This window comes from Columba livia, chromosome 3 (genome assembly GCF_036013475.1).
Source record: "Columba livia isolate bColLiv1 breed racing homer chromosome 3, bColLiv1.pat.W.v2, whole genome shotgun sequence".
Lineage (NCBI taxonomy): Eukaryota > Metazoa > Chordata > Aves > Columbiformes > Columbidae > Columba > Columba livia.
The window spans coordinates 66,434,574-66,446,657 of NC_088604.1; the positions used below are offsets into that span (position 1 = coordinate 66,434,574).

At 42.6% G+C, this 12,084-nt stretch overlaps 1 protein-coding gene across 7 annotated transcripts in view; it reads left to right on the forward strand.

Moving 5' to 3' along the window:
• Window positions 1–795: 795 nt before the first annotated feature.
• Window positions 796–12,084, forward strand: part of RGS17 (regulator of G protein signaling 17) — a 74,249-nt gene continuing 62,960 nt past the window's right edge. For 2 of the 7 annotated variants that reach the window (XM_065057371.1, XM_005507656.3), the window contains exon 1: window positions 935–1,238. The gene's annotated coding sequence lies outside the window, so the exon portion shown is untranslated. Of the gene's footprint in view, window positions 886–928; window positions 1,239–12,084 lie in introns of those variants that run through there. The other 5 variants (XM_065057373.1, XM_065057372.1, XM_065057374.1 and 2 more) reach the window with 5 other exon arrangements.

Sequence of the window (12,084 nt, forward strand, 5' to 3'; positions counted from 1 at the left end):
CTGCTTTGGGATCTAGATGGGATACCCAGGTGTCTAGACCAGTTTTGCAAAGACAATTAATACAGGGTTTGGCAAGGCACAGTACTGCCTTAATCCAGCCTTGTGCCTTTTTGTACCATCTTGCCAGATTTTTTTTTGTGGAGTGGTAAATACAGCAATGTGTTCTCTCTTGAGATATTAACATTTCTGGATTCATGGCATGATTTGACAGGATCCGGATGCCCAATACGTATTTTTCCAGTGCTGTTGCCTTGAGGCATATCAGGCTCCAAATGTTCAAGGTGCAGTAGAGAACCTAACTAATGTTCTCTGTTGAGCCAAAATTTGGAAACTGGAGTTTGGAAAGCTAGGACAAACTAACTGGCAAGACCTGGCAGAATTCAGTATTCAGAGCCAGATTTTCAAAACATCTTGATCTTGATTCGCATGGTTGCAACCAACAGATCCGCACTAGTTCTTTATTTAGACGTGTTTCAGGCACCCAACATCAAAAAGTTAATCAGCCACTAAACCCCTGCCTCTCGGCTACACGGGGAGAATTAAAAGTGGTAAAGTGGTTTATACACCTGCTTTTTACTTTTGTTCTATTTAGACACACTGATGTAGGGACAAGAGTAAGTGGGAGCCCAGCACAGCTAACGCTTCACTTTTTACCACCGCGGCATGTTGCTCCTGCCGTAACGCACTTCCACGCCACAGGCTCGGATGCTGAAGCTCTGCCACCCGGAGCGTTGGGGACGGCTGCCACGGCCTCGGTCCCCGCCCCTGCCGCTCTCACAGCCCCGGGGGACCCCCCGCCCTCCCCGCCGCGCCGTTGTGCAGGGAGCCATGGCTGCCCGGGGAACCTCCCCGGGAACTGCGGCGGAGCGCGGCTGAGCATCCTCGGTGAGGGCGGGCGAGCGAGCGAGCGCCGGTGCCGGGCTGGGGCGGGCCGTGACTCACCCGCCGCGGCCAAGCGGGGAAACTCCCGCTGCCGCCGGTCTCCGCCGCCGGTGGCACAGCGCATGTGCGGAGGCTCCCTGCCTCCGCGCCGCTCCTCGCACCCTCCCTCCCTCTCGGCTGCCCTCCCTCCCTCTCTCCCTCCCTGACTACTGCCTGCCCGCCGCCGTCTCCCTCTCCCTGCCGGCTGGGTGCTGAAGTTGGGCGGATGGCAGCAAACCCGCTCCGCTAGGGACGAGCCGCACCAGCCCTTCCCGGGATCGCTCAGCGCCAAACTGCACGCAGCCGGGCGGGGGTGGGTAAGGCGCTCCGCTTTTATTTAAGCCTAAATCGAGTTAAACGGCATCAAAATGTCTGCTTTATACTGATGCACGGAGCGGGGAACATTAACCAAATGGGGGCAGGAAGAGGAAGAGGAGGGAGGGAGGCGAGAGGGAGGATGGATGGAGGGTGGTGGAGTGCAAGCAACAGAAAATGCATTTACCGGAGGGACCGACTGTGTGTCAGCGTGTGTGCATGTGTGTGTGCGTGTGTAACAACGGGCGGCTGCGGCACCGAGGCTGCAAGGTGGGGTGTGTGTGCATTTGTGCGTGTGTGTGTCTCCCTGCCCGAGATGCACAAAGGGGTGGGGAGAGGTGCTGCCGGGCTCTGCCCGCGCCCTCTCTCGCCGCACCCCTCTCGGTTTGTGTCTGGCGTGCCGCGGCTCCGCCGAGGCGATGCCGGGGGGCGTCCGCCGCGCCGGGCGATGTTGCCCAGCCCGGGGAGGGACCGGGCCGCCCTCGGGGAAGCCGAGGACACGGGCTGGCGATGTGACAGCAACCAGCTCGCGGATAAGGCAGCGCTCCTGCTTTTCCTCTTGACCTTCCCCTCCCTGTAACGCGGGTCTGCTTGGCGGGAGAGGAGCAGGGGAGAAGTGTTGTAATTATTATTATTGCTGTTGTTATAATTTTAATCCGAGAAGCCGGTGGAAGGTGAGGGTGAACAAACGAGTCGTTGCTGTAAGATCAAGAGTTGCTCTTCCATCCCTCCCTTCCCACGGTCCTCTTTCTCGGCAGCCCCCACCGGGCCGGGCTGGGCCCGGGGAGCCCCCGCCTCGTCGGCGGGGGAACGCGGCGGGGGCCGCCCCCACCCTGGGGCCGTGGTCCCCAGGCGGCACCCAGCCTCCCCCGCCCGCCGTACCCTGCGGCACCGCCATACCTCTGCCCCGGCCTCCTTCCCGCCCCTCCCCTGGAAATGTCGGCGGGATGCGGGCGGGGGCGGCGGGCGGACCAGGCGGCCGGGCGCGGCCGGCGGGACAGGGGCTGCTCTCGCTCCAGCCCCGGCCCCGGTGTCGAGCAGTGCGGGACAGCGCAGCGCCGTCACGGCCCCGAGCAGCGCCGGGCTTCCCTGCGCCCAGGGAAACACCAGCTGCCGCCTCTTCCCGGTGCCGCGGGAGATGCTATAAGGCTGGCCGGCGCCCGAAACCCGCGGCGAGCGAATCCTGCGGTTCTTCACCTCTCCTTAGGATGAAACTGCCCTCAATTAAGAAAGCTGAGGTTGCCTATCTTGCTGAGCTGTCAACCCTGTGTTGCACAATTTACAGTCACCTCTTCTTGTTGATTTAGAATGAAGCCTTAACTGCACTGTCAGGCTTAGAACTGGCAGGGCTAAAATTCAGGATTTTCAATATTTGGTTTCTTCATTTCCCTCTCTGGATTTTCACCAACATGTGTCATAGGTTTGCAAGCAGATGCTTTTGCAAAATGGATGAAATCTCAAATATCCTGCCAGGTAAATGTAAGTAAGTGACATATCATTTGGCAACAGTATTACGGCTAACAGGTGATAAATAGCTTTCTGCAAATGTAATATGCATGTATGGCAAATGTGGGGATTTCTATGAAGGACATTAATTCTTTTTCACAGCAGTAGATGCTAGTGTCACCATCCTTATGTAAATCAGTAGGCAATTTTTCTGTGGCACAAACCATTTAGGCAAATATATTATTTAACCTTTAAAAGGAAACAGTGTTACACACTGTTATAAAATATATATTTTTTATTTAGGTTAATACTCAGTATAAGCCAAGTCCTAAGAAAAGATACGTGCCCCACCCCAATAAGTTTGCGGCCTAGGACACGAAGGCTATGATACACAAAAGCACTTACCTCCCTAAAATACATTAGGCATTTAAATGCCCTTCTCCATCAGGGCCTAAGATCCTTTTAGGTAGCCAAAATAAGAACATAATTTGATTAAAATAATACGATCAAAAAAATTGCTATAGTGAGTTGGACATCTAGTCCAATATCCTGGCTCTGACTATCGTCATTAGCAGATGCTGAAGGGAGAAAAACGTAAGAAACAGGACTGGTATACGGCGGTATACTTTCAAGTTCCAGCAAACCGTAGTACAGGGATTTCTTAAATGGGGATTTGCTCCCAGACCACTGTATTTTATAAGCCCTGGAATTTCTCTACTCCTTTTTTAAAAATCCATTTATACTTTGGTGTCAACCACTGTGGCAATGAGGCCCACAATTTAATTATAATTTGTGTGAAGAAGTACTTCCTTTTGTTCACTATGAACCTGCTGCCTGATAATTTCATTCAGTGCTCTGTAGCTTTCGTATGTGACAAGGAGTGTGCACGGTGTCTGTGCGAGGTGCTAGGAGTCCTCTCACACCAGAGCAGGTACAGTGCTGGCAGATCAAGTCCCTTCATTTTAGCTGTCACTGAGTCGAAAGGTCTGTCTAGGGATGTAAAGCCATATTCAGCCCTTGGTCTTTATGTTGAAATCTACAGATAAGAATAGTCATTCTTTTTCTTGTTATGCAACATGGGCAATTGTGCACGAAGAATTGCCCTGAACCCATGAACTCATTTCAAGAAAGCTACTGAAAAGCTGTTGAAAATTAACTCCCTGCATTATTGATTGGAATTGAAATCTGACTGGCAGCTTGGTGAAAAATTCCCCATCCTAATCCAGTTTTCTATCTACCCTGAAAACAAGATTAAATGTGTTATTCTCAAACTGCAATTCTTCATTTTAAGAAGTCTGCTACATACAAAATACAAACTACATGTCAAGGGACATGTATCTGTGAACTCTGTACATTTGAATTAGCACCACTTCTAGTTGTTCTGTGTAACATTCGTAATAAGGATGTGCGTATTGAACAACATGGATAGTTCTAAAAGTAAAGTTCAAACGTCCCACAAAATCTGAACTGATTTGGAAGGAGCTATGACAGAAACTCTTCTCCCCAAGAGGACAATTGAGTTTGAATCACGCTTGAGGAGCACTATTATTGATCAGACCAACATTACAGAAAGCTTCCCTGATCTCACCAGCAGCCCTGCTTGATTTCCTCACAAGAATAATAAAGGAATAGGAGACCAGAGAACTACAAAAGTACAACATGAATCCAAAGACTCGGAAGTTCTCATAGTTTGAAATCAGTAGCAGACACAACTTGGAGCAACAGAATCCACAGCCAAATGTGTACAAGTGGAGAACAGTATAAGCCACATGAATTGAGAAAAAAGTAAGAATACTGGTAACCTCAGATACTGTAATCCTCACTTCCCAAAAGACTAAAAGATGAAGAGACTTATGAATATGCTAGATGTGTATTAAGTGAAATAGTATTTGCCCATACAGAAATGTCCATCACAGTTCCATTAGCTCCTTCCTGATCATGTCTACATGATGGCAGGTAGGGATTTATTTTGCACTTGTACAAAGGTCTCAACTTCAACTTTTTAAATGAAAAATACTTCCTTACCACACTTGTAGTGCTTGCTGTGTGACTACAGAAGGAATTTTCTGAGAAAAATTAATGTCCTAATTAGCTTGAGTTAAAATGTATTAAAAACTAAATCCTTCAAGAAATTTAGCATTTCTGTTGACCTCTTCATTGTCCTAAGTTGTCTTGATAATGAAATAATGCAATCGAACTTTCCATAGTGTTCATTAGTTAAAACCTTGTGCATAGGGTAGAAAAACAAATTAATAGATTAAGTTGTAATTAAGTTTATCTGTTCATAGTTATAGCTAATGGCTATAACTATACAGGCTGTAAGTAGACTTGTGTGAGTAGGTTTGCTGCTGAATCCTGTGGGGCTCCTGCACCCTCCAAAGAGGCTCAGCCATTCAGCTTGTCACTGAGTCTGAGATAGGGGGTCCATGCATTTCTCACTCTGATCCCCTGGCAAATTAACCAATCCAGAGATATTTTTTCTGCAAAAAATCTGTGTTTCAACCTGAAGTCAGTTACCCGCACTCAAAAGGTTTCTCTGGGCACTGCTGCTGTCTCTAACGTGCAAAAAGAAAGCATCCATGCAGTGTGACTGTGACAGGAACCTAGGGGAAAACATTTCAAGCACATAAACAGATGAATTCAGGGTCTGCACTGCTCCTCCTGCCCAGTCACCATGTAACCTGGGACTTGGTTAAACATTGGTCCTCCAAACCAATGTAGGGGCTTGATTTCCCAGCATGCTTTATCTGCTTTGCGCTGCTCCATTGATGCAAAATTGATGTAAGCTCAATTTAAGTGATATGAATTATTTGTGTTGATATGGTATACTGACGAATCTGGTCTTAAATAAAAAAAAAAAAAGTAATGCAATCAATTTAAGATTGATTCTATCATATCTTCATATAAGTTTTGAGTGATAGCTTTGTCTTCATGTTCCTTGTTTATAAAACACAAATGAAATCCTTCTGACCTTTCATACAATCCAAATTTTCCATACATTATTAATTTTGTAAGCAAATGGTAGTAAGTTCTTAGAAGTCAGTAAATTTCTAGACAGAATGCATGTGGGGAATTACAGGCAGGGAGGTGGAGTAGAAATAAAAGCTTAATAAAATCTGAAAACCTAAAGCCAAGCATTATGTATTACTTAAAGACACTCAGACATCTGAAACACTACATCTGCACTGCATAATCTGTCTTCATGCAAAAGTACCATATTTCTAGCCTAGTTTCTTCAGTGATAAAGGGAGTAAACTAGTGAGCGCTGCATTAACCTGGCTATACAGCTTCTGCTACCAAAGCAGCTTCATTTGAAGCAGCTTGGTTGCTCTCTCCAGTGATGCCAGCATTGTGCTTGCTGAAATACGAGAGATCACAAGCTGAACCACTCTATATTGCCCTCACTCTATACGTGCAGACTAGCAGAGAGTAAAACAGGGTGATACTGTCTTTAAATGGAGACTGCCACTCTGTCACAGCTCCCTGCTGTAAAAGTCAATTGTTTATGCCACCTTACTCTAAAATTTTAGTTATGTGCAAGTCCACGCAAGACTTGGTCTTACTCTGTTTTAGGAAGGCTGAACATGGTTTGGGCTGTTTTGCTGCATTATGTGTTGCTGTATTGTGTTTTGCTGCTCTGTGTTATGCTGTAACAATGTCTTCATTTATCAGGAACTCATGTCAATAACAGTAAAATAATCCTACGAGACAGGGCAATGAAACCACAGGGATCATGGATGGAGGCTGTCATGGTATCATTAGCACAGCACTTTTATGCCTACTGTAGTTCAGACTGCTTTCAAGTGGGAGAGCTCGAGACCCTGGGCACCCCGAGAGGCAACACGTCCCAGGCACGTCGCAGCAGTGGTGAGGAGCTGCAGGAGTCCTCACGTCTCACAGCACCACTGGCTGGCTGCTATCACCATATACACACTGATCCCCTAAAAACCTAAATTAGAGGGAAATGTACAATAAGTTTTTAATACCATGTTTACTGTTTGTCATTTATAGAATGAGAGCAACCTTCTGAAGTAAGGAATTTCTTATCCAATCCACCTTATTATGTCAGCACTGCAGGCAGCACACACTCTCCAATAGTCACATTGCGCTAGACTTTTGGGTGGTGTAGATGCTGCTTTCTCAAAGATTTACATCATAGGAAAATCAAGAACAGTAAGTAATAGCTTCCTGTACAAGGACTTTGCAAGTAGCCCTGTTTTAATTAATGTAGGTGGGAAGTGTGGTCCCAATTACTCTGTGTCCAAAAGGTACTTCTATTTCCAAGTCTTATTATCTTCAGAAATTACAAAGCCCTAAAATATTAGCCAGATACTTCATAGCTTTCAAGATGAGTTTGGGAAGAGAGGAGTAAGATGAATAAGTTATTTTTTTATCATTTGGATATAACGGTTTAAAAATATATCTGCAAATTATTTTTATGCTTAAGTCTAAACTAGTTTGTTGTAATGCAGTTGTCATATAATGGTTTGATAATCTAACCAATACAGCTTGATATACCTGATAATCTGCTAACCAGACTTTAATCTGTAACATTTTTTTACTGTTATATGTATTATTTGTGTTCAAAGATTATTATAAATACTTACTGAAGCTCAAAATGTAAAAAAACAAACCGCTGATAGTAATAATCAGAGCTGAGCTGTATGGTAAGAATCATGCTGACTAGAATAGACAAGGATGATTTAAAATTCTGTGTCTGATTATTTTATATGTAAGATCAAGTCATAGAGCTACCACAAAAAATCAAGTAAGTGCTCATGTAGCAAGTATCTTGAAAAGGATAGAAGGAATACCTCTACCCAGTGAATGCAACAAATTCATAAATTATGAAGTTATGAAAGTGGCAGCTTTGAGCTGATAGCTCACATAGGACTGGTCATTGGTCAGTCATTCAGCATCCAGTGATTCACTGTAGAGAAATCTGACTGTTTATTGGATTTGTCCTGAGCAATCTCTGCAGAAGAACCATCCCGTATCAAGCGTCTATCTGAAAGCCTATGTCTGCACCACAGATTGTAATGTAGAGTTATCTGGCAAAAGACACTTAAAAAATCTAGTTAAAGCAACACTGAGCCCTGTGCAAGAAAATTACCTTATTTTGCCTTTGCTATCCCTACATCATCTTGCATTCTGCAGTATAGACTACTCAGAAATTGAGAAATTCACTCCTTTTTAAGCTAAATGGCTCCTGAGGGCATTTACCATGGAATATATTCCATACTCCTTCAACCGTTATCTTAGCTCTTAAGCCAGCTTCAGTTGATCAATAACCCTCTTCATCTGAAGGCATCACAACTGTTCTTTCAATAGCAGTCAGTGAAAAATACAGAAGTGATATGGCTTTCACATGGCTGTCTAAGATTTCAGCTTCATGTAGCCAAGGTAGCACAGCTCTTTTGGGTGCAGGATTGCACTGAACCCTTTGTTAGATTGCCATGACTCTCAGTTCTTGTTGGAGTCCCAGATTATATCTCCATAAAATAACAAAAGCCTGAGTTTGTGCATCAGAACCTGATCATCTATACAGTAAATCATTAGAATGGTCCCAGACCTGGCTGTAAAGTTACCACAGTCCAGGGACCATTCCCAATAAAATGCTTGTCTGAGGCTGTCCTGTTGTCCAGAGCAAGTCAGTCTAATTATATGAATACAACTAAATCGGCCATTTGGCCTCAGAGTCAGAGAACAAGCCCAGGAATTGCTTAGCTTTCCAGTAGAGACACATCATATCTCTTCAGGATATAGCCTTCAGCCTCTGACTTTGGCCTGTGTCCTTTCTTCTTAGGCATATGATGTTAAATTCCACCAAAATAAATCCATATTTGCTGTCATTTACTTACCAGTGGATCCAGATCACCTTAAGTTAGCGACTTTTTCTGTTAGCCTGTATTGTTCCCTTCATATTTGTCTGCAACAAACAGTATCATTAGCAGTTTTTATGGTTCCTTCTGTTTTGTTCAGAATAGAGGGGAAGGTTGTCAAGTGGTATAAAAGAACATATTCCTGAAGGATCCAATTAGAAACACACCTGCTTAATAATTATTCCCTATTTTAATTTCAGACCAAGATTTATGAATTTTTAATACACCTAATGTTTATCATGTTGATTTTTTATCATGTTTATTCTGCAATGACAATGTTGTGTGTACTGTCAGAAGGCAACATATTTGTATTGACAATATAGCCATCAAATTTAAATCTTATATAAGTATTAATATAACTGAATCTCATCTAAATCTCAAATATATATAGTTTTAAAATTTGTATTTAACATAACTAATTGAATGACTTAAACTATACTGAGATCATTCAAGTCCTTCATGTGTTTATTAATATTAATATTCTATCAAACCCATGGGATGGGGTGGGTATCATTTATGCTCAATATTAATTTCTTTCATATGTAAGAGGTGAGAGAATTGTTCAAGCATATTTAGCAAGAAAGTGTAGAGTTTAGGGAAGGGGAGTGGCTCATATCTGTATGTGCATAATATGATAAGAAAACTATATACCTTGTGTGACTTCTGAGCGTTTTTCTTGGTCAGGCATATAATGCTGTGACAGATACTGTGATCTGGTTTCATGCAATACGTAAAAGCAGGTGACATTTCAGGAACTTTTAAGAAAACAGAGAATCCAAAAAGCTCAGAATGGTAAAAGGGGAGGGGACTGTCCTTCATACTATTATTATTATCTTGAGAATCTAGACAATTTAATAAGCACTGAAAACAAACACAGAACAGATTATGAAGAGGCTATTACTGTGCTTCCAGATTTCTGTGTTTTAGACTTAGTCTTTTAAGAAAAAATGTTCCATCATGCCATCTTTGCTACAAGCTCACTTTTCAAACTACATCACCTCTGCATGCTGGGACATAGTAAACACCACTGCTATCACTGCTATTTCACAGAAAAGAGATACACATTTAGTAAGTGATTACAGGGTCACACAGTAAAATAGTGGCAGATTCAGAAATTAAATATAAAGGGCAAAATTCGTAGTTTGTCTTGATATCACAGGTCAGAATTTAACATTAAGGATCTTGTCTCCCACTCCACTTGACAGCTTCCCTTCTACCAAAGTAATGCTCCTATATAAAACACCAGAGAGACCTTACAATCCAGAAAATCTCCAGGAGAAGAATGGGCATTTGCAGTTGAATCAGAAGTCAGTCTTTCTAATCAGATATTCTTAGACATTCTGAAAATGACCAGAGCAAAACCCATCAAATAAAATGATACTATTCCTTTGAATACGCAACCTGAATATCAATATGAAAAGTATTAGTTATGACCATGTTAGAAAAACAATCCTCAATAAGCAAAAGACTTCAAAACCATTAAGACTTTGGATGGTTGATCAATTTGGCCTTCCATTTCAAAAATCAGAAAGAGAAAATGGAAACATAGCAGGCAGCATGACACATTCTGCATATATCTCCTGATATTCAGCTTATCAGTTCTTTAAAACAGTCTGGGATTTTTGTGATCCATTAAACCATTACCCGTAGATCTGTAACTCAAATACAGTAAAGTCAGTCAAATAATACCTTAGCATGACTAAATTAAGTATAAAAAATTCTATGCATATGTCGTTTGTCTTGATTGTTAGTTTTTACAGTAAAAGATCCTGTAAGATCACAGTTATAATGCACACAAAATGATTTTGCAGGTAATAACAAAGTGGACTAACTAGTCAACTCATGCCTAATTCTAGTAATGAATGCAGCATACCTTTTCTAACCCCAGACTACTCTGAATTTTAACCACACTGCATTACTTGGTTTGATCAGAGCTTGGTCTAGGGGAGATGATTTAATCAGTCTATATCAGCATATACTTTATATATGTGTATATGCATTTCTTTATAATTTAGCTGAGGATACTTTGAATTAATTGCCTGTGCTTACCACAGTGACAGAACACATCCACAGGCTGTGGCATAAATTACTACCTATTGACTTCTCCAGTAACTTTAGCCTGAAGTGTGCTGATGGATCAAGTAAATGCAAGGTAGTTTATTTCTTTGTGAAAAATAAGTTACTGCGTGCCCCTTTAATGATGGGAGGAAGGTCTCTTTGAATTCAAATAAATATCATCTACAAGAACATAAATGTAAGTAGACTAAATTTGTCTGAGAGAGTAATTTATTGCAGACCCGGCTGTAGCTGGGTTTCAGTTGGTTTAAGGTTCATAGTGGTTTTAAGACTCCAAATAATTGAATTGCTATTAAAGTATAAGGCATTTTTCCATTATCTTGAAGGGACTTCTATGGCAGAAACTATTATGACATGCAATGCTAGCCATCAGTCATATTTTAGACATGTGATTGCAAGGTTCTATTTGAGTTCTGTTAAGTAGAAACCATTCTGCTGGACATACGCAACATGGGGACTGACAGCCAGAGACACCGTGACTTTGACTGTACCCTGTGCTGTGAGGTACTAGCTGGAATCACCTAAAACAAAACAAGTTGGGTACTATTCATAGAGCTGACTTTTTTTTTTTTTTTTTTTTTTTTTTCCTTTTTATGTTAAACCCCAAACTATGTTGTTGGGAGACTGTTTTGAATTGTACTACAGCCATATCCTCTAAGGTAGCGAGCGTATCCAGCAGAATGCCAAGCAAATCAGCTGCTGTTGAACTGGGTTGGCAGTGTGTGTTCAGCAGCTCCCTGGATTAGGCTACTTTTCATTAGTATGGGCAATTCCAGAGGGTGGCTTAGTAGTAGTTTTAGGAACACTGGAAAATAAGAACATAGACTGGAGGGAACACTCTGTCTAATTGCGTCCCAGTCTCTGGCTCTTTCCAGCAAGTGGTTCTTACCTTTCCTTCCTTTTCTGAATCAAGTTAATAATAAAAGTGGAAAGTTTATTTGTTTGGGTTTTTTTTTCACATGTCTTCTTACTCAAAGGCTGTTCCACAGCTCTAGTTGAAAAACTTTTTCTCATTTCCAGCCACATTTGTTCTGCAATCATCTGTATTAAATTGGTCTCTCTCCCTTTCATTTGTCCAACTGACACATTTACCTCCCACCACTTTAAATGTTTCTCCCAAGAATGCTTTTTGGATCAGAGTGCAAAAGATGGAAGGAACCCTCAGAATGCAAAATTTTTGCGTTTTGCAAAGAGGGCTCAAATGCCATGTGAGCAGCACTTCATCCAATTACAGAACCCCTCCTCCAGCCTTTTCCTTTCACAACTTCGTCTGTGGAGCTCCCTGGAGTAGGTATGCAGTGGGCTGCATGACTACTCCATGAGCATCCTCTCACTCCCATTTATGTAAAGGGGATCACTTGCTAAGGAGTATTCAAGGTGCAGCTGACATCTAAAGAAATCTTAGAACTGTGCTGCTTGAGTTTCAGTGCTGTGATGCAGTGTG